Source organism: Aquarana catesbeiana, linkage group LG03 (assembly GCF_042186555.1).
Source record: "Aquarana catesbeiana isolate 2022-GZ linkage group LG03, ASM4218655v1, whole genome shotgun sequence".
Classification (NCBI taxonomy): Eukaryota; Metazoa; Chordata; class Amphibia; order Anura; family Ranidae; genus Aquarana; species Aquarana catesbeiana.
Window position 1 is genome coordinate 639,460,035 of NC_133326.1, and position 22,965 is coordinate 639,482,999.

At 48.3% G+C, this 22,965-nt stretch overlaps 9 pseudogenes; all 9 read right to left on the reverse strand.

The window, feature by feature from the left end:
• Nucleotides 1-6,836: 6,836 nt before the first annotated feature.
• On the reverse strand, nt 6,837-6,985 carry LOC141135285 (U4 spliceosomal RNA; annotated as a pseudogene).
• A 1,496-nt stretch (nt 6,986-8,481) lies between these two features.
• On the reverse strand, nt 8,482-8,598 carry LOC141135287 (U4 spliceosomal RNA; annotated as a pseudogene).
• Nucleotides 8,599-9,670: 1,072 nt separating this feature from the next.
• LOC141135462 (U4 spliceosomal RNA) lies at nt 9,671-9,735 on the reverse strand (annotated as a pseudogene).
• A 1,453-nt stretch (nt 9,736-11,188) lies between these two features.
• Nucleotides 11,189-11,310, reverse strand: LOC141135500 (U4 spliceosomal RNA; annotated as a pseudogene).
• A 1,006-nt stretch (nt 11,311-12,316) lies between these two features.
• On the reverse strand, nt 12,317-12,449 carry LOC141135899 (U2 spliceosomal RNA; annotated as a pseudogene).
• A 1,046-nt stretch (nt 12,450-13,495) lies between these two features.
• LOC141135900 (U2 spliceosomal RNA) lies at nt 13,496-13,628 on the reverse strand (annotated as a pseudogene).
• Nucleotides 13,629-14,787: 1,159 nt separating this feature from the next.
• LOC141135308 (U4 spliceosomal RNA) lies at nt 14,788-14,852 on the reverse strand (annotated as a pseudogene).
• Nucleotides 14,853-16,344: 1,492 nt separating this feature from the next.
• Nucleotides 16,345-16,466, reverse strand: LOC141135466 (U4 spliceosomal RNA; annotated as a pseudogene).
• Nucleotides 16,467-22,857: 6,391 nt separating this feature from the next.
• Nucleotides 22,858-22,922, reverse strand: LOC141135522 (U4 spliceosomal RNA; annotated as a pseudogene).
• Between the last annotated feature and the right edge of the window lie 43 nt (nt 22,923-22,965).

The window sequence follows — 22,965 nt, forward strand, 5'->3', positions numbered from 1 at the left end:
GAGTTCCCCTTTACATCTGAATCCACAGAGTTCTCCCTTTACATCTGAATCCTCACAGTTCCCCTTTACATCTGAATCTGCAGAGTTCCCCTTTACACCTGAATCCGCAGAGTTCCCTTTTACATCTGAATCTGCAGAGTTCTCCTTTACATCTGAATCCGTAGAGTTCCCCTTTAAATCTGAATCCGCAGCGTTCCCCTTTACATCTGAATACGCCGAGTCTGCTCTTACATCTGAACTTGAAGAGTTCCCTTACACTGTAAGGGGGACTCTGCAGACTGATGTAAAGGAGAACTCTGGGGACTCTGCCATAAGGGATGCTCTGGGAACCCTGATTTAAGGGGAAACACTGAGAACTCTGATGTACGGAGAGGACTGTGATGTAAGGGGGAACACTGTGATCTCTGGTGTAAAGGGGAACTCTGATGTAAGGGGTGCTCTAAGAACCCTGATTTATCTTAGTGTACTGGTGGCAACCCTATCTGCAGCCGTCCTGGAGCTGTGTGAGCCAGCTCCATTGAGAGCCAGTCACAGGCTCCTGACATGCGAATTTCTTTTCATTAGTACGGTTTTCTGACAAAAAAAAAATCTGAAGAGGAAGACTAGGCACGGAGACCACAGCCATCGGAGAGGTACAGCAAGCTGGAAGAGAGAGGTGTCACTGGTTTTGTGAGAGATTCCGCTATATAGTCCAGAGTCCATCGGAGAGTTCTGGTCATCAGAGAGCAGAGGGGTCACTGGCCACAATTCCCTTACCTTCATATTAACCCCTTCAGATCCGCACTATAGCCGAATGGCAGCTACAGCACAGATCTGCTTTGCCGGGAGGCCGTCAATAGACGTCCTCCCCTTTGCACGCTCGCCACGCCCCCCTGAAGGGCGTTGTGCGGCATGCACTGTGATCACCCGAGTCAATGAGACTCGGGTGATTACAGATCAGAATAAGGGGTCGATCCCGACCCCTTACCACGTGATCAGCTGTCAGCCAATGACAGCTGATCACGTGATGTAAACAGAAGATCAGTAATCGTATTTTTTTTTCTTCTCACGCTGACAGCGTGAGGAGAAAAAAGAGCCGATCACACATCGAAGAGGAAGAGGTGAAGCCGCCTCATATGTGCCCACCAGTACCACCTGCCAGTGCCACCTGCAAGTGCCACAAATCAGTGCCCACAGTGCCACAAATCAGTGCCCACCAGTACATAAGTGCCAGAAATCAGTGCCACCTATCAATCCCCAGGAGTGCCACCTATCAATGCCCACCAGTGGTGCCAATCAGTGCCTCATCAGTGCCACCTAGCAGTCCTGCCTATCAATGCCACCTACCAGTGCCTATCAGTGCCCATCACTGCCACCCATCAGTGCCCATCAGTGCCAGCTATCAGTGCCACCTATCAGTGCCACCTATCAGTGCCACCTATTAGTGCCCTTCAGTGCCACCTATCAATGCCGTTCAGTGCCGCCCATCAGTGCCACCTCTCAGTCCCCACCAATGCTACCTATCAGTGCCCACCAGTGCCACCTCATCAGTGCCCACCAGTGCCGCCTATTAGTGTCCATCAGTGCCGCCTTATCAGTGCCCATCAGTGTCTCCTTATCAGTGCCCATCAATGCAGCCCATGAGTGCCCATCAATGCAGCCTATCAGTGCCCATCAGTGTAGCCTCATCAGCGTACATCAATGAAGGAGAAAAATTACCTGTTTGCAAAATTTATTAACAAAATATAAAACGGTTTTGTATTCTTTTTTTTAAAATCTGTCTTTTTAAATTTTTTTAACAAAAAATAATAAACCCAGAGGTGATCAAATACCACCAAAAGAAAGCTCTATTTGTGGGAAAAAAATGATAAAAATGTCATTTGGGTACAGTGTTGTATAACTGTGCAATTGTCATTCAAAGAGTGACAGAGCTAAAAGCTGAAAATTGGTGTGGGCAGGAGGAGGGTTTAGATGCCCTGTAAGCAAGTGGTTAAAAGGACAGCGCCAGCTTAACAGGGGACTTAAGCCCATATATTTGGGATACAAATATGCCTGAGCACTCCAATGCAGGACTCACATTGGAGAAATTGAAGGACCTTTCAGCTTTTAGTACCACCTTTAATTAGGACCCCCTAGATTTTGGGTTCAGGTACAGAAATACTTGGTCTTCTCATTGTTCGTTGCATTGTACAAATTTGTTTATTTTGTTATTGTTTATTGCTGTTGTCATTTTGTTTTTGTTGCCTTGGTGGGTGTGTAGCCCAACTAAATCCTCCTTCTTCAGCCTTGGTGTGTCAGAGGGCGTGGCATTGCCGGAAGGTTCGTTGTTATCCAGAATCAGGGGACCCATACATCAGCGTCTTCTTTGTAGGTAAGCGCGACAAGAGGTTAGACCTGTGGAAGGTTTGCAGAGGAAGCAGAGTACAGTGGACTAGTCACCAGTATTGCCTGTGGTCTCCCCATAGCTTCTAGTGCCCAACCTGCAGCCCTTTGGCCAACTATCCCTGATTTGGAACAATGTCCCTCTGTCCCTTATTCCTCCTCATTTGTCCCTCATTTTGATCTGATCTATATAGTTGTATATAAAACACACTTTTTATCTATCAAAAAGTGTTTCCCAGGGATAAACTTTTCATCTGATTTCTAAATTGCTGCATTTGTAAATTCCAAAAACAAATATAAAGGAATAGTAGTGGTAAAAAAAAGCATTTGTGCGTTTAACAAATCTTGTACAATTCTCCTTTAAGGGGGCGTAGCAAGGGGTGTGTCCTATGCCTACATACTTTTGCTGATAGATGTCTCTCATTCCCATCTCAAAAAGTTGGGAGGTATGCCTTTGGTATATGATGTGCATGTGTGTCCCTCAGCAGTCTGTAGTGGGCACATTGATTAGGGTAATAGCACTGATCCCTACAAGCCCCAGTTTTGTATTGTCTTATGCAGCATATACCCAGCCAGAAATGTTGCATGTCCACACTCTCTGACCCAAATTTCCTCCATTAGGTCTGCAGTTTTTGACATTCCCCTCAAGCATTATATATATATATTGAAAATTATGTGCAGCCCTTTGGTGATGTCAGGGGCTGCATTTGCAGCCCCCTTTAGCACATAACCACTGCCATAGCTAATTTTTCCCCATAATTGCCTTACCAACCCAGTGTCTCTGTGTAGGGGTGGCCATCTTGGTGGAGATAGGGCTTTGCTTCCTCATATAAGAGTAGTATACTGCTTTGGTACACTTAAAGGGGAGTTCCACCCAGAAATAGGAACTTCTGCATATCGGATTCCACATTTGGCACCTTTTAGGGGGGAGCAGATACCTGTCAAATCCAGGTATCTGCTCCCACTTCCGAAGAAAGATCGCTCCACAGATTGCGCCCCCTTCTCCTTCTCCCCGCTGCCTTCTGGGAGACACACATAGGTCCCAGAAGACAGCAGGGACCATTCAGAAAGCGCAGCTCGACTTGAGCATGCACATTAGGAAACAGGCTGTGAAGCCGCAAGGCTTCACTTCCTGTTTACCTTAGTAAGGATGCCGACACCTCCACCCGAAGCCGATCGATGGGTCAGCTTTGATTCCTGACATCACAGGCTCCCTGGACAGGTAAGTGTCCTTATATTAAAAGTTAGCAGCTGCAGTATTTGTAGCTGCTGACTTTTACTTTTTTCTTTCCCAGGCGGAATTCTGCTTTAACATTTCTAGACGTTTCCTGTACCATTTAAATGTTCACTTTTGGAGTTCAGGTCCTTTTAAGTTTATAGTAATTTATGTGAGTATTATAAAACTGAGCGCCCGAACAGGGACTTGAACCCTGGACCCTCAGATTAAAAGTCTGATGCTCTACCGACTGAGATATCCGGACTCTGTGTGCTTAGGGATAGGTCAACCATTTTGTAATCACTAGATTACTGCATTCCTCATTCAATGAGTTTGTAGTTTGTTCCAGTACATTTGGACAAATATCTGCATTCTTTCATGAGACCTAATCTGTGGAAAAGGTCACATAGTATTTGGTTATCATTATGGGCATTACAAATGGCAGAGTGTTTTCAGCCTCTGTCTCCTTTAGAATTCTGGTGAATAAAGAGGATCATCAAGGCACAACAATTGAACAACATTAACCACCAACTAACCCGGGTCCAATGGGATTTTTCTGCAAGTGATGCAAAAAATTGGGGTCCTGTCAGTGTTGCCAACCTACCAGATTGAAATTTACTGACACGACACCCAAAATTTCCTGGCCAAGTTTTTACTGGCATTTCCAAAAGTTAAAAAATTACAGTTTTATGTGCAAATTTTAGTATTTAGGCTACAAACAAATACAATATGCAATAGCAATGTGATTCAAGGTAGATATTAGGGCAAAAAACATATTTCTTATTTTATTTTCGATATAGTGAGTAAGTAGCTCAGGGACAGGACACAGGAGGGCAAGAAATTAGAATAGGAATGCACACACACACATGAAGTTGACTCTTGGTCCCTTCAGTCCACTCCAGTCTAAACAACACTGACAGTCTCGCTCCCGACCTGCCCTGCTCCTGAACTGCAGACCCACACACGAGGCTCTGGCAGCTCTGCTTGGCTCCATTGCACCATGACATCACACGACAAGCTCGGACACCGCCTCCACCAGAGCTGCCCGAACACACTGTAGCAGGGACTTGGATGGTCTCGGCCAGCTCTGGATCAAGCCGAACATCACAAATATATTTTTTACTGGCAACTTTTTCCATTTACTGGCATTTGCTGGCAGAAGAAAATTGCCTGTTTTTTACTGGCTTCCAGTAAAAATACTGACGGTTGGCAACACTGGGTCCTGTGGACACCAGCAGTGCCCCACAGTGTCCCGATGGCCTTTACCCCATACATATTCCTAAAAGTGGAACTTCACCCAATTGATGTTGTTATCATCCTCCTCCTCGTCAGTCCCACCATCTTTCATTATCTTGCACATGCACATCTGGTAGAAAACTGCATGCACAATCTCTGCCAAACACTATAGACTTGGGGTACGTCTGCGTATGTGTGAAATCTTGCACCCTGAAGCAAATTGCAGAGAATCCAAGGACACAGCAGGGCCCAAATTATTATGGCCCAGGATCAATATACTTCGATCTAAAAATCAAAGTAGCCAGGTGGAAAATTCTCAGCGAAACAGTGACTGCAGCCAATCAGATACATGTAGGCAGGTGCCTACAGAAGGATTCATGTTTTTTTTTCTATGCTGACTCATGTTCTGCAGTTACCTGGGTCAAGTCTGTTATCTTTTCTGAGAAACTGTTACAATGTAGATGTGTGGTGGATATGATGGTCTGAATGGCTAGATTTTCCTTCCAATTTTTTCTCAAATCCACATAAAAAGAGGATCTTTATTGCCCCAAGAGAGAGCTGCTAAAATACTGACACGATTAGGCTGTTATGCTGCTGGACGGTGCCCCCAACTATGGGGCCACTCGGGGCTCCCTGAGGGATTGGGAGTATGAGAACTCTTAAATGCCAAAGACATAATGCTAAGTGGGCATTGTTTACCCACTGAATAGTGTTAGCATTTAAAAGAACCAAGGAGAATCTAAAGGGACAGAGCCCTAGATGTCTGATCGGTTTCTCCCACAGCAGTCCTGAAAGGCCACTGGGAGCGTATGTGTTTGAACAGCTATGCTGCTGAAAAAAGTCCAAGGTGGAAGGATTTGGACCCGTTGTTGAAAGTTCACTAGATAACATGCCTGAACTGGAGCCCAGGTAAGCTGCCATAGACAAGGGTTGTTGGGAAACAGTTGGTCAAGGAATCACGCTCAGCCACCTTTATTTCTGGCAGATTCCAGGAGCCTAAAAAGGGGGAAGTTAGGACATTTCATCTCTCTGAGTATTCATAGCAGATGTGCATATTGGACTGCTAAAGGGCCTTGTAGGTAGGTGAAGGGCACCCCCAGAGAAGGGACTTGAACCCTGGACCCTCAGATTAAAAGTCCAATGTTCTACTGACTGAGCTATCCATGCCCTGAAAGCTATTCCCCCTTAGTGGTCCAAGCTGCTTAAATCTTGACATCTATGGTGGAAAAAGACCATTCAGCCAAGGGGACCGGGTGCCTGAAAGCACAAGTATTTGGCCAGTAGTTGCCCAGGCTGGCCAATCGTCCTCTCCCGTTTAATTTCCTAGGACAGGTTGAAGATAAAAGGGAGAATGTAACCTGCAACCATGCAGATAGGGTCCAGTCCAGGTGGAGAACGCCTAAAGTTTCCGCCTTAGTTTTACCTACAGGTCAATGGTCTTTCACAGTAAACAAGGGCCTAGCAAAAATACACCACACGAAAGGATTCCTTATGCCTGGCCAATGGCCAATCGTCATCTCCCGTTTAATTTTCTAGGACAGGTTGAAGATAAAAGGGAGACTCTAACCTGCAACCATGCAGATACGGTTCAATCCAGTCCAGGTGGAGAACGCCTAAATTTTCTGCCTTAGTTTTACCTACAGGTCAATGGTCTTTCACCGTAAACAAGGGCCTAGCAAAAAGACGCCCCTCGAAAGGCTTCCTTAACCTTGGATCAACACGCTTCCAGTAATCTTAATCAGTGACTGGGTTACAAATAAAGACAGTTCACCTTTAGCCTCATGTTGCCAGGTCCAGCAGAAGATACCCAGGCAAAAAAATGTGGTAGAGTCCACTCTGGATTACAGGCAAGTGAAGATCGAGCGGCATGTGCCAATCACTGATTGTTCTACCCAGGCTGCGTGACGACACAAAAGCTCTCTATGGTGTCACAGGGCCAGTGACACACTTCCTCAACTCTAACGCATCTCAGTCTGCATGTAAGAAGCCATCACTTATCTGCTGTTTAAAACACATTGCTCAGTCTCCTCAGAGACTCTCAAAAATTGCCAGTGCTGACTGTATTTCAAGACATCATGGCAGGGTAGCGGGGTATTAGGAAAAGTTTTCAATTAGCAATAATCACGCCTTGAGTAAACCGCATTGGTTATGATACTGCCAATGCGCAAAGCTAACCAAATCAGTGCCTGCCAACATCTGCCCTTCCTTGGAGGAGAAATTGAAATTGAGGTGAGACACATAACTGTCATCCAGTGGGCCGCTGAGCATTCTGGGACTTGGCATGCTAATGAGACAGGGACGATGCCTAAGTAGGCATTGTTTACCCACTGATTAGTGTTAGCATTTGAAAGAACTAAGGAGAATCTAAAGGGACAGGGCCCTAGATGTCAGGTGGGTTTCTCCCACAGCAGTTCTGAAAGGCTACTGGGAGCATATATGTTTGAAAAACTATGCTGCTGAAAAAAGTCCAAGGTGGAAGGATTTGGACCCTTTGTTGAAAGTTCACTAGATAACATGCCTGAACTGGAGCCCAGGTAAGCTGCCATAGACAAGGGTTGTTGGGAAACAGTTGGTCAAGCAACCACCTTCAGCCACCTTTGATTTCTGGCAGATTCTAGGAGAATAGAAGGGGGGAAGTTAGAACATTTCATCTCTCTGAGCCTGTGAGTATTCCCGGCAGATGTGCATAAAGACCACCTTATCGGCAGCTCAAGGGCCTCATAGGTAGGTGAAAGGCACCGCCCGAACAGGGACTTGAAACGTGGACCCTCAGATTAAAAGTCTGATGCTCTACCGACTGAGCTATCCAGGCTCTGAAAGCTCCTTCTCCATAGCTGTCCAAGCTGCTTGAATCTTGACATCTATGGTGGAAAAAGACCATTCAGCCAAGGGGACTGGGTGCCTGAAAGCACAAGTATTTGGCTTGCCCAGGCTGGCCAATCGTCCTCTCCCATTTAATTTTCTGGGACAGGCTCAAGATAAAAGGGAGAATCTAACCTGCAATCATGCAGATAGGGTCCAGTCCAGTACAGGTGGAGAACGCCTAAAGTTTCTGCCTTAGTTTTACCTACAGGTCAATGGTCTTTCAGCGGAAACAAGGGCCTAGCAAAAAGACACCACCCGAAAGGCCTCCTTAACCCTGGCCAATGGCCAATCGTCCACTCCCGTTTAATTTTCTAGGATAGATTGAAGATAAAAGGGGCATCCTTAACCTGCAACCATGCAGATAGGGTCCAGTCCAGTCCAGGTGGAGAACGCCTAAATTTTCTGCCTTAGTTTGACCTACAGGTCAATGCTCTTTCACCGGAAACAAGGGCCTAGCAAAAAGACACCACCCGAAAGGCTTCCTTAACCCTGGACCAACACGCTTCCAGTATTCTTAATCAGTGACTGGGTTACAAATAAAGACAGTTCACCTTTAGCCTCATGTTGCCAGGTCCAACAGAAGAAACCCAGGCAAAAAAATGAGGTAGAGTCCACTCTGGATTACAGGCAAGTGAAGATCGAGCGGCGCGTGCCAATCACAGATTGTTCTACCCAGGCTGCGTGATGACACAAAAGTTCTTTATGGTGTCACTGGGCCAGTGACACACTTCCTCAATTCTAACGCATCTCAGTTTGCATGTAAGAAGCCGTCACTTATCTGCTGTTTAAAACACATTGCTCAGTCTCCTCAGAGACTCTCAAAAATTGCCAGTGCTGACTGTATTTCAAGTCATCATGGCGGGGTATTGGGAAAAGTTTTCAATTAGCAATAGCAAAAAAAAGTGCCCACACATAGAGAGTGAAACACAAAAACGTGCAACGGGTGTACAGAGTCCTCCACTAGGGAAGGACCTTACCCTGATCCCCCGGGGCGTTAGGCTCCAGACAGGGACTGAGGTACTCAGACAAAGGGTCCATCCGGCCGAAACCAGGCGGACCCCCACAACTGGAAGGACTGCCGAAGCAGACCAACCCAAGTACAGTGGGGCTCCCCCGAAGAGAGACCCCTCAAAGGAGAGGGCGAACCAAGCCAAAAGGCCTATGTCCACCCCCTCCCAAGACTTTCAGAGTAGGCCAGAGGACCCACACCCTACTCGCAACACAGTGACAAAACGTGTATACAAAGACAACCAAAAAAAAGACAAAAAGGTGACAAACAGGGGTAAAAGAAAGAGTGGGGAAGATAGTGAGATGGGAGAGTGAAAGTGGCCATTGTGCTATACAATGGCCGGCCCTCCGGCCAGGCATAAAAATTTCCCCTGGTCCTGGCCAAAAGGCCCGGCCCAAGAGGCAGGTGCGAAAAACGTGTGTTGTGGTGAAGTGACCATGGTGCCATAAAATCAAGTGCTTTCACACCGTGACTATACGGCACCCCTGAACTGCCACTTCAGGGGCACATTCACCACTGGCTTTTCGAAAAAGCCCCGACCCCCCAGCCCAGACCACAGCAGACCCCACCACAGGCAGAAAGGATATGGAGATCAGGAAGCCGGAAAGAGTCCTTTATAAGGCTCTGCCGTCGCTCCCATCACTCCCTCCTAATTACATTCGGGAAGTACTAACCACTCCCCCCCTGTAAGAGGGAAGAAAGCGTTCTCTCCCAAATAACTGTCCGAAGCTAGATCTGCCCCAATCCAGGCCAGAAGGCCAGGGTCCCGACCCTCTGGTTCAGACCCCGTGGTTCTCCATCCCCATCAGAAGGCTTCCCTTTCGGCTACAAACCGCTCCAGGTCACCTTCACTCCAGCAGGCTTTGCATAGCAACCGCAATCCCTTCTCTATTTCGCCATAGATCAGGGACGGAAGCAAGCGCCACCTCCTGGAAACTGATAAGAATAGATACTACACTTGATCTTCGCCAAAAGGCCGAGAAGCAAATAGCAATAATCACGCCTCGGGTAAACCTCATTGGCTATGATACTGCCACTGCGCAAAGCTAACCAAATCAGTGCCTGCCAACATCTGCCCTTCCTTGGAGGAGAAATTGACATTGAGGTGAGACACATAAGTGTCATCCAGTGGGCCGCTGAGCATTCTGGGACTCGGCATTCTAACGAGACAGGGACGATGCCTAAGTGGGCATTGTTTACCCACTGAATAGTGTTAGCATTTGAAAGAACTAAGGAGAATCTAAAGGGACAGGGCCCTAGATGTCAGATGGTTTCTCCCACAGCAGTCCTAAAAGGTCACTGGGAGCGTATGTGTTTGAACAGCTATGCTGCTGAAAAAAGTCCAAGGTGGAAGGATTTGGACCCTATGTTGAAAGTTTGCTAGATAACATGCCTGAACTGGAGCCCAGGTAAGCTGCCATAGACAAGGGTTGTTGGGAAACAGTTGGTCAAGCAACCACCTTCAGCCACCTTTATTTCTGGCAGATTGCAGGAGCCTAGAAAGGGGGAAGTTAGTGACATTTCATCTCTGTGAGCCTGTGAGTATTCCCGGCAGATGTGCATAAAAACCACCTTAAAGGCAGCTCAAGGGCCTCATAGGTAGGTGAAGGGCACCACCCAAACAGGGACTTGAACCCTAGACCCTCAGATTAAAAGTCTGATGCTCTACTGACTGAGCTATCCAGGCTCTGAAAGCTCCTTCTCCATAGCTGTCCAAGTTGCTTGAATCTTGACATCTATGGTGGAAAAAGACCATTCAGCCAAGGGGACCGGGTGCCTGAAAGCACAAGTATTTGGCTTGCCCAGGCTGGCCAATCGTCCTCTCCCGTTTAATTTTCTAGGACAGGTTGAAGATAAAAGGGAGAATCTAACCTGCAATCATGCAGATAGGGTCCCGTCCAGTACAGGTGGAGAACGCCTAAAGTTTCTGCCTTAGTTTTACCTACAGGTCAATGGTCTTTCAGCGGAAACAAGGGCCTAGCAAAAAGACACCACCCGAAAGGCCTCCTTAACCCTGGCCAATGGCCAATCGTCCACTCCCGTTTAATTTTCTAGGACAGGTTGAAGATAAAAGGGGGATTCTAACCTGCAACCATGCAGATAGGGTCCAGTCCAGGTGGAGAACGCCTAAATTTTCTGCCTTAGTTTGACCTACAGGTCAATGCTCTTTCACCGGAAACAAGGGCCCAGCAAAAAGACACCGCCCGAAAGGCTACCTTAACCCTGGACCAACACGCTTCCAGTATTCTTAATCAGTGACTGGGTTACAAATAAAGACAGTTCACCTTTAGCCTCATGTTGCCAGGTCCAGCAGAAGAAACCCAGGCAAGTGAAGATCGAGCGGTGCGTGCCAATCACAGATTGTTCTACCCAGGCTACGTGATGACACAAAAGCTCTCTATGGTGTCACTGGGCCAGTGACACACTTCCTCAATTCTAACGCATCTCAGTCTGCATGTAAGAAGCCGTCACTTATCTGCTGTTTAAAACACATTGCTCAGTCTCCTCAGAGACTCTCAAAAATTGCCAGTGCTGACTGTATTTCAAGACATCATGGCGGGGTATTGGGAAAAGTTTTCAATTAGCAATAATCACTCTATCGAAAAGCCAGTGGCGTGCAAAACACACCTCAAAAACTTCCACCCGGTGCCAAAAAAAAGTGCCCACACATAGAGAGTGAAACACAAAAACGTGCAACGGGTGTACAGAGTCCTCCACTAGGGAAGGACCTTACCCTGATCCCCCGGGGCGTTAGGCTCCAGACAGGGACTGAGGTACTCAGACAAAGGGTCCATCCGGCCGAAACCAGGCGGACCCCCACAACTGGAAGGACTGCCGAAGCAGACCAACCCAAGTACAGTGGGGCTCTCCCGAAGAGAGACCCCTCAAAGGAGAGGGCGAACCAAGCCAAAAGGCCTATGTCCACCCCCTCCCAAGACTTTCAGAGTAGGCCCGAGGACCCACACCCTACTCGCCACACAGTGACAAAACGTGTATACAAAGACAACCAAAAAAAAAGACAAAAAGGTGACAAACAGGGGTAAAAGAAAGAGTGGGGAAGATAGTGAGATGGGAGAGTGAAAGTGGCCATTGTGCTATACAATGGCCGGCCCTCCGGCCAGGCATAAAAATTTCCCCTGGTCCTGGCCAAAAGGCCCGGCCCAAGAGGCAGGTGCGAAAAACGTGTGTTGTGGTGAAGTGACCATGGTGCCATAAAATCAAGTGCTTTCACACCGTGACTATACGGCACCCCTGAACTGCCACTTCAGGGGCACATTCACCACTGGCTTTTCGAAAAAGTCCTGACCACCCAGCCCAGACCACAGCAGACCCCACCACAGACAGGAAGGATATGGAGATCAGGAAGCCGGAAAGAGCCCTTTACCATCAGGCTCTGCCGTCGCTCCCATCACTCCTCCTAATTACATTCGGGAAGTACTTGCCACTCCCTTCCCCCCTTGCAAGGCAGGAGTAAGCGTTCTCTCCCAAATAACTGTCTGGAGCTAGATCCGCCCCAATCCAGGCCAGAAGGCCAGGGTCCCGACCCTCTGGTTCAGACCCCGTGGTTCTCCATCCCCATCAGAAGGCTTCCCTTTCGGCTACAAACCGCTCCAGGTCACCTTCACTCCAGCAGGTTTTGCATAGCAACCGCAATCCCATCTCTATTTCGCCATAGATCAGGGACGGAAGCAAGCGCCACCTCCTGGAAACTGATAAGAATAGATACTACACTTGATCTTCGCCAAAAGGCCGAGAAGCAATTAGCAATAATCACTCTATCGAAAAGCCAGTGGCGTGCAAAACACACCTCAAAAACTTCCACCCAGTGCCAAAAAAAAGTGCCCACACATAGAGAGTGAAACACAAAAACGTGCAACGGGTGTACAGAGTCCTCCACTAGGGAAGGACCTTACCCTGATCCCCCGGGGCGTTAGGCTCCAGACAGGGACTGAGGTACTCAGACAAAGGGTCCATCCGGCCGAAACCAGGCGGACCCCCACAACTGGAAGGACTGCCGAAGCAGACCAACCCAAGTACAGTGGGGCTCTCCCGAAGAGAGACCCCTCAAAGGAGAGGGCGAACCAAGCCAAAAGGCCTATGTCCACCCCCTCCCAAGACTTTCAGAGTAGGCCCGAGGACCCACACCCTACTCGCCACACAGTGACAAAACGTGTATACAAAGACAACCAAAAAAAAGACAAAAAGGTGACAAACAGGGGTAAAAGAAAGAGTGGGGAAGATAGCAAGATGGGAGAGTGAAAGTGGCCATTGTGCTATACAATGGCCGGCCCTCCGGCCAGGCATAAAAATTTCCCCTGGTCCTGGCCAAAAGGCCCGGCCCAAGAGGCAGGTGCGAAAAACGTGTGTTGTGGTGAAGTGACCATGGTGCCATAAAATCAAGTGCTTTCACACCGTGACCATACGGCACCCCTGAACTGCCACTTCAGGGGCACATTCACCACTGGCTTTTCGAAAAAGCCCTGACCACCCAGCCCAGACCACAGCAGACCCCACCACAGACAGGAAGGATATGGAGATCAGGAAGCCGGAAAGAGCCCTTTACCATCAGGCTCTGCCGTCGCTCCCATCACTCCTCCTAATTACATTCGGGAAGTACTTGCCACTCCCTCCCCCCCTTGCAAGGCAGGAGTAAGCGTTCTCTCCCAAATAACTGTCTGGAGCTAGATCCGCCCCAATCCAGGCCAGAAGGCCAGGGTCCCGACCCTCTGGTTCAGACCCCGTGGTTCTCCATCCCCATCAGAAGGCTTCCCTTTCGGCTACAAACCGCTCCAGGTCACCTTCACTCCAGCAGGTTTTGCATAGCAACCGCAATCCCATCTCTATTTCGCCATAGATCAGGGACGGAAGCAAGCGCCACCTCCTGGAAACTGATAAGAATAGATACTACACTTGATCTTCGCCAAAAGGCCGAGAAGCAATTAGCAATAATCACTCTATCGAAAAGCCAGTGGCGTGCAAAACACACCTCAAAAACTTCCACCCGGTGCCAAAAAAAAGTGCCCACACATAGAGAGTGAAACACAAAAACGTGCAACGGGTGTACAGAGTCCTCCACTAGGGAAGGACCTTACCCTGATCCCCCGGGGCGTTAGGCTCCAGACAGGGACTGAGGTACTCAGACAAAGGGTCCATCCGGCCGAAACCAGTCGGACCCCCACAACTGGAAGGACTGCCGAAGCAGACCAACCCAAGTACAGTGGGGCTCTCCCGAAGAGAGACCCCTCAAAGGAGAGGGCGAACCAAGCCAAAAGGCCTATGTCCACCCCCTCCCAAGACTTTCAGAGTAGGCCCGAGGACCCACACCCTACTCACCACACAGTGACAAAACGTGTATACAAAGACAACAAGGTGACAAACAGGGGTAAAAGAAAGAGTGGGGAAGATAGTGAGATGGGAGAGTGAAAGTGGCCATTGTGCTATACAATGGCCGGCCCTCCGGCCAGGCATAAAAATTTCCCCTGGTCCTGGCCAAAAGGCCCGGCCCAAGAGGCAGGTGCGAAAAACGTGTGTTGTGGTGAAGTGACCATGGTGCCATAAAATCAAGTGCTTTCACACCGTGACTATACGGCACCCCTGAACTGCCACTTCAGGGGCACATTCACCACTGGCTTTTCGAAAAAGCCCTGACCACCCAGCCCAGACCACAGCAGACCCCACCACAGACAGGAAGGATATGGAGATCAGGAAGCCGGAAAGAGCCCTTTACCATCAGGCTCTGCCGTCGCTCCCATCACTCCTCCTAATTACATTCGGGAAGTACTTGCCACTCCCTCCCCCCCTTGCAAGGCAGGAGTAAGCGTTCTCTCCCAAATAACTGTCTGGAGCTAGATCCGCCCCAATCCAGGCCAGAAGGCCAGGGTCCCGACCCTCTGGTTCAGACCCCGTGGTTCTCCATCCCCATCAGAAGGCTTCCCTTTCGGCTACAAACCGCTCCAGGTCACCTTCACTCCAGCAGGTTTTGCATAGCAACCGCAATCCCATCTCTATTTCGCCATAGATCAGGGACGGAAGCAAGCGCCACCTCCTGGAAACTGATAAGAATAGATACTACACTTGATCTTCGCCAAAAGGCCAAGAAGCAATTAGCAATAATCACGCCTCAGTTGAACCTCATTGGCTATGATACTGCCACTGCGCAAAGCTAACCAAATCAGTGCCTGCCAACATCTGCCCTTCCTTGGAGGAGAAATTGACATTGAGGAGAGACACATAAGTGTCATCCAGTGGGCCTCTGAGCATTCTGGGACTCGGCATACTAACGAGACAGGGACGATGCCTAAGTGGGCATTGTTTACCCACTGAATAGTATTAGCATTTGAAAGAACTAAGGAGAATCTAAAGGGACAGGGCCCTAGATGTCAGATGGTTTCTCCCACAGCAGTCCTGAAAGGCCACTGGGAGCGTATGTGTTTGAACAGCTATGCTGCTGAAAAAAGTCCAAGGTGGAAGGATTTGGACCCTTTGTTGAAAGTTCACTAGATAACATGCCTGAACTGGAGCCCAGGTAAGCTGCCACAGACAAGGGTTGTTGGGACACAGTTGGTCAAGCAACCACCTTCAGCCACCTTTATTTCTGGCAGATTGCAGGAGCCTAGAAAGGGGGAAGTTAGGACATTTCATCTCTCAGCCTGTGAGTATTCCCGGCAGATGTGCATAAAGACCACTTTATCGGCAGCTCAAGTGCCTCATAGGTAGGTAAAAGGCACCGCCTGAACAGGGACTTGAACCCTGGACCCTCAGATTAAAAGTCTGATGTTCTACCGATTGAGCTATCCGGGCTCCGAAAGGTCCATTTCCATAGCTGTCCAAGCTGCTTGAATCGTGACATCTATGGTGGAAAAAGACCATTCAGCCAAGGGGACCGGGTGCCTGAAAGCACAAGTATTTGGCTTGCCCAGGCTGGCCAATCGTCTTCTCCCGTTTAATTTTTCTAGGACAGGTTGAAGATAAAAGGGAGAATCTAACCTGCAATCATGCAGATAGGGTCCAGTCCAGTACAGGTGGAGAACACCTAAAGTTTCTGCCTTAGTTTTACCTACAGGTCAATAGTCTTTCAGCGGAAACAAGGGTCTAGCAAAAAGACACCACCCGAAAGGCCTCCTTAACCCTGGCCAATGGCCAATTGTCCACTCCCGTTTAATTTTCTAGGACAGGTTGAAGATAAAAGGGGGACTCTAACCTGCAACCATGCAGATAGGGTCCAGTCCAGTCCAGGTGGAGAACGCCTAAATTTTCTGCCTTAGTTTGACCTACAGGTCAATGCTCTTTCACCGGAAACAAGGGCCTAGCAAAAAGACACCGCCTGAAAGGCTTCCTTAACCCTGAACCAACACGTTTCCAGTATTCTTAATCAGTGACTGGGTTACAAATAAAGACAGTTCACCTTTAGCCTCATGTTGCCAGGTCCTGCAGAAGAAACCCAGGCAAAAAAATGAGGTAGAATCCACTCTGGATTACAGGCAAGTGAAGATCGAGCGGCGCGTTCCAATCACAGATTGTTCTAACCAGGCTGCGTGATGACACAAAAGCTCTCTATGGTGTCACTGGGCCAGTGACACACTTCCTCAATTCTAACGCATCTCAGTCTGCATGTAAGAAGCCGTCACTTATCTGCTGTTTAAAACATATTGCTCAGTCTCCTCAGAGACTCTCAAAAATTGCCAGTGCTGACTGTATTTCAAGTCATCATGGCGGGGTATTGGGAAAAGTTTTCAATTAGCAATAATCACTCTATCGAAAAGCCAGTGGCGTGCAAAACACACCTCAAAAACTTCCACCCGGTGCCAAAAAAAAGTGCCCACACATAGAGAGTGAAACACAAAAACGTGCAACGGGTGTACAGAGTCCTCCACTAGGGAAGGACCTTACCCTGATCCCCCGGGGCGTTAGGCTCCAGACAGGGACCGAGGTACTCAGACAAAGGGTCCATCTGGCCGAAACCAGGCGGACCCCCACAACTGGAAGGTCTGCCGAAGCAGACCGACCCAAGTACAGTGGGGCTCCCCCGAAGGGAGACCCCTCAAAGGAGAGGGCAAACCAAGCCAAAAGGCCTATGTCCACCCCCTCCCAAGACTTTCAGAGTAGGCCCGAGGACCCACACCCTACTCGCCACACAGTGACAAAACGTGTATACAAAGACAACCAAAAAAAGACAAAAAAGTGACAAACAGGGGTAAAAGAAAGAGTGGGGAAGATAGTGAGATGGGAGAGTGAAAGTGGCCATTGTGCTAAACAATGGCCAGCCCTCCGGCCAGGCATAAAAATTTCCCCTGGTCCTGGCCAAAAGGCCCGGCCCAAGAGGCAGGTGCGAAAAACGTGTGTTGTGGTGAAGTGACCATGGTGCCATAAAATCAAGTGCTTACACACCGTGACTATACGGCACCCCTGAACTGCCACTTCAGGGGCACATTCACCACTGGCTTTTCAAAAAAGCCCTGACCCCGCAGCCCAGACCACAGCAGTCCCCACCACAGGCAGAAAGGATATGGAGATCAGGAAGCCGGAAAGAGTCCTTTATTAGGCTCTGCCGTCGCTCCCATCACTCCCTCCTAATTACATTCGGGAAGTACTAACCACTCCCCCCTCCTCAAGAGGGAAGTAAGCGTTCTCTCCCGAATAACTGTCTGGAGCTAGATCTGCCCCAATCCAGGCCAGAAGGTCAGGGTCCCGACCCTCCGGTTCAGACCCTGTGGTTCTCCATCCCCATCAGAAGGCTTCCCTTTCGGCTACAAACGGCTCCAGGTCACCTTCACTCCAGCAGGCTTTGCATAGCAACAGCAATCCCGTCTCTATTTCGCCATAGATCAGGGACGGAAGCAAGCGCCACCTCCTGGAAACTGATAAGAACAGATTTTTTTTATTTTCCTTCAGATTCCAGCGTACAATACTCATCCATCAAGAACCAGCCAGCGATTCTTTCTAGTACTGCGCTTCAATCATCATACAGGTAAGTCAAATTTTCTCTTATTAACATTTTCCCTTTAAAAAACACACATAAAATATAACACAGGTAAGTAAAATCCATCCCTCACCTCCCCCACCCTTCCACCTTCCCCACTTCCAAAACTCATCCGCAACCTCCACACCCATCCTCCTCCTATCCACCAACAGCACCACATACAATTTAGCCAGACATAAATTAACACAGTCTTCCTCAGATACAGCCCGCCTTCCTCTCACCTCCCAACACCTTACATCCCATAACACCTCCCTCAGAATGGCCATAAAAATCCACACCTTCCTTTGCCTATCCACACTTCCCTCCACCAACCCAAAAAACCAGCACACAAAATCCATATCCTTAACATCAAGAATAACGTCCACTATAGGAGCCAGCTTCCTCCTAACCCCAAGAACAAATAAACAATCAAAAAGTGCATGCTCAACCGTCTCCAAACCACCACATCCTACTCTAGGACATACCTCCACTCTAGACAAATCTCTTGCCCTAAGGAAGGTTCTAGTCAAAAGACACCTCTGAAAGGCCATCCAAGTGATCTCTTTCTGTTTATTCGTGACTCCGACTACAGAAAACTTTTTCCAGCATGTCTCAGTTAATCTGGACCCAAGTCATCTAATATTAGTCACCACATTATCTTTATTCAGCCACCTCTTTAGTCCAGTCTTCCCAACTGCTGCAGCCCCTAAATCTCTCAACCCACGCTCCCTATGGAACTGTTCCAATCGGGAGTAGAAGGAAGGAGGAACCAACGCTACAGGCCTCGACAAATCCCTTCCGCACCAGTCCCATTTTTCCAAGGACCAACCAGCCAAATACCACATTAGACATGCCACTTTCCCGCCACTTGAGAAGGTTTTAAAATGGCCTAGCCAATAATGCATACTGAGGAAGGTAGGGACATCCGGAAATCCATACCCCCCAATTCTATCTTCTTGATGACCAGAGCTCGAGCGACTCTCTCCATTCTTGCGCCCCTAAAGAAGACGAAAAGGTTGCGCGTCACTTTCTGGACCCATCTGACACTAGGCAGAAAGATCAAACTGAAGTACAAGAGCAGCGGTAACACCACTGCCTTGACGATCAGAGTTTTGCCAGTCAACATTAGACGCCTCGATCTCCAAAAGTCCAACTTCTTAGAAATTTTTCCCATTACCCTTTCGGCATTAACTTGGTTTGACAGATCTCTTTCAAAGTGTGTTCCCAGTATAACAATTTCTTTTGTCACTTTAACCCTGACATTCTCCAATTTGCACGTACCGCTCATTACACATACTTGGCTTTTATGCCAATTGACATTTAGGCCAGATACACTGCTCAGTAGACTCAACTGCAACTCTGCTCTTTTCACATCTGCTTCCGATGTACAGGTAAAAGTCACGTCATCCATATAACAAACTGATTTGATATATCCGCCATTACTACCAGGGATAAACATTCCTCTCAGCCTCTTATCTCTCTGTACATGTTTTAGCATTGGCTCTATCGCACAAATAAAGAGGATAGGCGAGAGGGGGCACCCCTGCCTAACCCCTGAGAGAACCGGAAAGAAGTCAGACAGGTACCCATTAACTAGAACCTGACTCACCACACCAGAATATAATCCCCTTAAAACTCTCAACATTGGCCCAGGCAAGCCCATTTTCTCCAACACTTTAAATAAAAAGGTATGCGAGACCTTATCATAGGCCTTTTCCAGATCAATCCCCAACAGGGCCAGAGGTATATTATTGATCTGGGCATAATACCATAAGTCTCTTAACAAGACCAGGTTATCCATGATCCTACGCCCAGGAACTGCGCAGGTCTGCCATTCACCTACCAACTTCCCCACCACCACACTTAATCTACTTGCCAGCAACTTAGCCAACAGCTTATAGTCCTCATTAAGCAGCGTAATTGGGCGCCAGTTCTTAATGTCACGTCTTTCACCCTTTTTAAAAATCAAAACAATCGCCCCCTCCTTCATGGATTGGGAGATTGTTCCAGTACTAATACAGAACCTTATCAATTCCACTAGATGTTCTTTAAGAATTGCCCAAAACCTCACATACAGCTCTGCCAGCAAACCATCTCGTCCAGGGGTCTTATTTTTGGACATTTTTTCCAGGACACACTCCACCTCCTTTTCCATCACAGGGTCAACCAAACCTGCCACCTCCTCCTCCCCTAGGCACCCTTCCACCACCTCACAATATTCCGTCATCTCTTCTTCTCGCACCACACTCTTCACACTATAAAGTTCTTTATAGAAAGCCACCACCTCCTCCATCATTCTTTCTCCTTCCACCTCCACTTCTCCAGCCAAAATTGATCTCATCACTTTTTTGGTATCCACCACTTTTTTAAAGAAGAAGCGGGAGCATTGTTCCCCCTCCTCCATGTCCTGTATTTTTGCTTCGAAGATTATCTTCTTGCCCTTCCCTTTCAATATAGTCGCTCTCTCAACCCTAACTTCTTCAAGCTCTTCATCCACCACTAATCCCATCCTTCTGCATTGGTGCAGAAAATGAATCCTCTGCATCAGCCGTTCTTCCACCTCCCTCCTTTCTTTCGCCTTCTGAGCACATATCTTCTTGAAAAAACCAGCCACTCTTCCCTTCATCCAATCCCACCACAGTAATATATTTTCGTATTTCTTTTTCTCCTCCACCAACCCCTCAAAAAACATTTCAAACCTCCTACACACATCTTCATCTTCTAAAATAGCACAATTTAGTTTCCATAATCCACTACCAAACCTCACTCCAACCCCCACCTCCACCTTACAGGATATCAGCCTGTGATCAGAAAATAAAACAGCATCAGTCGTATAATCTGTCACTTCCAAAAACTCAGACACAAAGAAAAAATCAATACGGGATGAGACTATTCCACTGTCAGAAAAATAAGTATGTGAAGGTGTGTTCCCCTGCACCAAAACTGCAGCATCCCTTAACCTAAGATCCACGACCAGATCATTAAGGAACCTTGAGGTAGAATCCACACCACCATCCCCTGCCCCTCTCCGATCCTCACTCTTTCTGACACAATTCAGGTCCCCAGCTACAATCGTAGTCATCCTACCAGGAAGCTGTAATCTCAGTGCCTCAAGAAAGTCTTTACGCTCGCTTCTGTCTGCCGGAGCATAGCAGTTGATCAACCGTATTCTTTCACCAACATACTCCAATACCACAGACAGACATCTTCCCGGGATTAAAATCTCATGCGACACCACCTGGACATTACTATTTTTAATTAGAACACCCACCCCTTCTGCCCTTGAGCGACAACAAGGTTCCCATACAGCCGTTCCACCTCTCCACTCCGTAATGCCAGTCGGTCCATCTAATTCACATTCCTGCAAGCATATAATATCCGTACTCATAGTATTCAGATAATCTAGAACCACCGCATTTTTCCATCCTGACCTCATCCCTCTTACATTCAGAGAACAGATGGTTAAAGCCATCACAAATAAAAAGAAAGCCATCATAACTTTTTTAAAGGTCATCATCCGAAACTACTCCATCATCCGTTCTCATCTGTCTCCTTCTCGGGCCCGGGGAACTGGCGGCCTCATCTCCTGAGGCCCCAGAAAAGGTTATTGCAAGGGGAGGGGTCTCTGCCTCACTCCCTGTATCCTCCCCCTCCTCCCGGCCCCGTTTCACGGCAGGCTGTATAACAACCTCCACTGGCAAGATCTCTCGCTGAGCACATTCAAAACTTTCCTCACTCCCCTCCTCCACCTCCACCATCTCTGACTCATCACTGGAAGACATATCACCAAATAGTCCTATGGGGGAAAGTAGATCTTGATTGGTTGGCAAGCTAACAGCCTGCTCCTCCCCTTAACTAGCTACTTCCACCTCCCCAGGGGGGTCCTGGCACTGTCCATCCGGCATGCTGGTCTCCATCCCTTCCTCTTCACGGGGGGGCCCAGAAGCCACACCCAGATCTTCCGCTTGTCCTGTTTTCATGCCCTCCACAGCATCGATCCCTGGAGCAGCGGGGGCTACACCAGCCATATCAGCCGCCACCACAGCCGATACTCCGGTAAATACCACCACACCACTACTCCCAGCTGTCTCCTCGGGCACTGCCTCATTGGTCTGAGCCATGGGGGACTTGCCTGCCGGAAACCAAACTTTTGGAGTCCCGCTGGCCCCTTCCCCTCCACTAGCAGACCTCCGCTCTCCCTCTTGACTCTTCCCACCAGCAGCGGCCCAGGCAAAAGTCTTTTTCCACTTTTGGTATTCACCACATTGTTTGGCAAAATGTCCTGCTTTGTGACATATGTCACATGTCCGGCTAGCTCCACAGTCACTAGCTTTATGGCCTGTTTGTTTACAGAATCGACATCTCTGTGATAAATCACAATCTGTACTCACATGTCCGTAAGAGAAACATTTCCGACAATATTTCGGCTGACACTGATAATAAAGAAATCCTCTCTCCCCTCCTATGGTAAAAGCAGATGGAGGATGTCTTACCCCCCCAATACATTCTTTATCCAACTTAAACCTAGCAAAGAAACGGTATTTCCCTGTCCAGATCTTGAAACGGTTAAGCACTTTTTCCCCTCCTCTCAATACCTCACAATACCCTCCCAAGAAGGCCCTTACCATGGCTGGATCTGCGAAGGGATTATACATATGAACAATCACCATTTTCTCATCTTGCATAAACGGGGGTATTACTTCCAAACATTTCATAACCTCCGTCTCCTTCTTCTCTTTTGTTCTTTCAAACGCATTCCAGCATACCTCGGCAGATGAAAAAGTTACGTCATAAATACCTTGCATGGGAAAGTCTTGCAGACATAATATATCTCTTAACCCAACATTACAGGCATCAATCAGCACATCGACCACCACCGTCTTCAACAAAATCTTGTCCTTGGACTCTGGCTTGACCAGAAAACGCAACGAGTCCCGAAGACCTCGGTTCGCCATTTTAATGGGCACAAAAGCACCAGTCGCCTCCAAGAACCAAGAGTACACCCACTAGGGGGGCCCCCGGAACAATGCTTCACCACCGACCAGTCGTGCCCTGTGGCCCACAATCGCCCTCTCGTGAACGTCCAGCAGCATCCTACCCAATAGCAGCAGGGGATGCACCAATTAAGGAAACACCCCCAGGCCGAGCAGGACTGGTGCCTTCTGTAAACCCTTCAACCACGACTCAAGATCGCAGCCAAAAGGCCGAGAAGCAATTAGCAATATTCACGCCTCAGTTGAACCTCATTGGCTATGATACTGCCACTGCGCAAAGCTAACCAAATCAGTGCCTGCCAACATCTGCCCTTCCTTGGAGGAG